Raw genomic sequence first — 3,633 nt, forward strand, 5'->3', positions numbered from 1 at the left:
AAAAGTGTTTTAGAAGTGTTTAAGTACTTTCAATAAGATAAAGACTTTAAAACCACTTAAAGGCATTCCTTTTACAGTCCCAGGCAAGACTTTTTTACTTTTACCATTTAATCTATGTTAAACTTTAAATAAAGTTTTTAAAAATTATTATCAATACTACAACAGTACTCAGGAAATGTAGAGAAAATAAACCCAGAATTAGTGGATGGCAGTATTTTTTTTTTTAGGTAGAGAATGCATGCAAACCTGACATGCAGCTCTTCTAAATGGTAGCTATGGAACAGCACTGAAACAGCAGCACAATCCCAGGCAGATCTGATCATGTAGGGGCAGTGAGGTTGTGTACTAAGCATTTAAAAATCATTTTTCCCCCCAGGCAAACAGCTAAAGCAGCTTCTTCTCAGTTCTCCCATTATACTACCAGGTTCTCATTGGTAAGACACAAGTAGTACACTTAGACCTGATTTGATACAGTACAGTAATTCCTGTTTCCTGGAAACGTTGAAATGAAGACTATCAAAAAATGTAATAAATCCTTCTGTAAGTACAGAAAATAAGCTGGTTCGACACTGTTCAGTGTCGTTCATGACAACCCCATAACTCCCAAGCCCCCAAAGAAATTAATAGAGCCATAAGAATAATATGTTTAATATTAATACAGAAAGAGTACATGGTACATTCCTTTCCAGAAGCAGACAATTCTGCTCTACCACTGCGGGGGGACTGGGAGGGTTAAGGCTAGTTGAGGGTAACCTCATCCAATGGTTGTTTCCCTAATTCATTCTTGGAGATAGCCTTCAGAAGTTGAAGAGACTGCTTGTGCACAAAACATGGGATATTTATTTAGCAAAACATCAAGAACAGAGAAAAACATGCTTTGTTACAGTGGTAAAAATACATAAAGTTTTCAAGCTGCTTTTTACACCAACTCAGTTCTGAAACCATAAAATTTGCTTGCAGCATGTTGTGCCTTAGTATTGTACTAAGCAGGTTATCGTTAGGGATCGTGGTGGTGAAGCTCATCTAGTCAGTGGAGAATAAAGTGCACAAGAAAAATAAGTGCATTGAAATGAACCATTTATGATTATGAGTAATTCCTGTTACAAATAGTACTTGCTTAAAATGGAAACCTGACAGGCTGTTCAGCAAAACACAGTACTGCATTTTCAAGAGCACAGAATCAGTATCACAGATATTATAAAGACCTTTACAGAACATATATATTTTTGTATTTATTTCCCTCCAATTATCTCCCACACCAAAAGACAAACATTCTGATGTAGTTTACTGGGGGGTTGGTTTGTTTGGGGTTTCTTGTTTTGGTAAAGTGTAAGGCATCACCTGTAAGAAATACCTTTTCTCATTATCCTCTGTTTAAAATAAGCAAGTATTTAGTGGAACAGTAATTTGTTCAATTTTCTACTGTTTTGAACCCCTATTTCTAATAGCAGAGCAGGGGCTGGGAGTTGCATAGTGATGCAATTTTTTTCTCCAAGATTATGAAAATTCATGTATTACTAAACTTTGTACAGGCTGTCAGGAACAGTATTTTCCTACTCACAGGTTAAGGCCACCATTAGCAATACTTAAAAACCAAACCATGAAGCAATGATCTAAGAGCTATTAATTTATGGGCACATTTGCTAGTATTATTTAAAAAAAAACCAAAAGAACTGATTGGGAGGTTCTCAAATACATTAAACTTATAAAAGGTGGTTGCTCAGTCACTGGAATCTTTGGGCATTACATTTAACAGCAGCAGGTGCTTTAAAACACAGGCTTTCTTCAAAAAAGCTTATTCAGATTCTTAACAACACAGGCTGAAGGCTAAAAGCAGTTCCTTACCCTTGTATATAAGTTATTTTACAAGCTTCCTTTCACAGTGAAATCACTTTTCTGTCTGTACACTCCTTTCTAAGAAAGCAAATGAAAATTGGGGTTAGTTTCTGTAACACTTCATTTACATTGCAAGATTGCCTTCCATCTGATGCAGTACACCATAAAGCAATACTTTTTGGACTAAAAAAGAGACTCAGATGTCAAAAACCACTTTTTTTATGCTCTAGAAGGCATCTTTGTCTCTTTAACTGATAAGCAACAAATTAACCATGTAATCATACTGTTTGCAAAACTACTCACTGTTTTGCAGCAATATATGAAAGAGCACAAAATGTAGGCTGTGAAGTACTACCTGCCTTTTGAAACAGGGTCTTTGTCACCAGGAAGCGTGCACAGTAATGCATTTGAACTCTCATGTTTTTTCTGCATGTTCTCTATGTGTTATCACACTCAAAAGTGCACAGACCTTCTCTTCCATTTCCAGTCCAGGGTCAGAATATCAGAGGCAAGAAGCCAAGTGGCTCAATCACACCCATCAGATTTAATTCACTTCTGCTGACAGAATATGCACACTGAAAGGAAAAAAAAAAAAAGGGGGGATTCTCGGATATTTTCAGTTGTAAAATAGTGGCTACTTTGCTTCAAGATTAACCATCTGGAAAACTTTATTCATTTACTGAGCCCAAGTGTCCCCTCTGGCCATGGCACGTCCAAGGCTGCACTCTGAATTCAGGCAGGGAGAGGTAAGGGAACTGTCACTTTAGGAAGCAGGAGACACGGCGAGGTGGAGAGTGGAGCAAGACAGCATGAGTGGAAGACATATGAAAGTTAATGCATTGGGAAATCCAGAAGATAAATCCAGGCATAGGGATGAGACAGGCTGCAGACATTCAGACTCATCTCATTGGTATATCAGTTTCTTCTTGTTCATGTTGCGAAGCTTTTGTCTTAGCCCCTTGCTCTGAGGGGCACAGCTTGCAACTGCCCTCAGGGGGAGAGGCACAAAGGGGATGAAGGTACCAAAATAGAGTTATAAAACGTACAGAGCACATTGAGAGTCTGTTGTATTCAGGTCGTTACATGGTTAACATCCCTTCTGCTCAGGTTAAGCGAGCGTGCTCTACTCCATTTTATTTATTTAAATACAGCCCAGACCTGTAATGACTCTTTTTACCTTATATTGCCTCCGAGATGCTTCTGTGGCATCTTTGTTGACACCTCTGACCACTTGCACCTGCTGTCCTGGAGCAGGATGGGAGGGAGCCAAGGAAGAGCCATCAGACAATAATCCATCCCTTTGACAGTTGGTTACAGAATCAAGCCTCACTAAAGTTCCTCAGGAGAGAAAGAGTTCAAGACCTTGAACTTAAAGAAAGAGTTTTGTCAAGAAGCATAGACTAGATGAAGACTAGAGACTAGAGGAGACTAGAGGAGGCAAAAGCAACAGTGACAGTTTCAATAACTTTCTTGCTGGAGAGTGACAAATTAGAGCACACTTCACGCAGTAGCCAATGGAACAGATCAGCTTTCTCAGCACCCCTTGCTTTAGACAGATTAGTCCTTCAAGCATAGCTTTCAACTTTCTCATACTGTTCTGTGGTAGTGTTCCCCAAAGATTTTAGGTTTCCCAAGAAGAACAAAGTAACCACACTTTCTGTAATGTGGGATCAAGACTTCATTGTCATTAAAATAGTGGCATCTTCAAAGTGCCTCTTCCTCTCTTGTGTTTTGTGACCTCTCTTTCTACAGACTTGATCCCAAAAAGGAAAGTTTACCATATAAAACACCTTAGAG

Source organism: Colius striatus, chromosome 14 (assembly GCF_028858725.1).
Source record: "Colius striatus isolate bColStr4 chromosome 14, bColStr4.1.hap1, whole genome shotgun sequence".
NCBI classification, from domain to species: domain Eukaryota; kingdom Metazoa; phylum Chordata; class Aves; order Coliiformes; family Coliidae; genus Colius; species Colius striatus.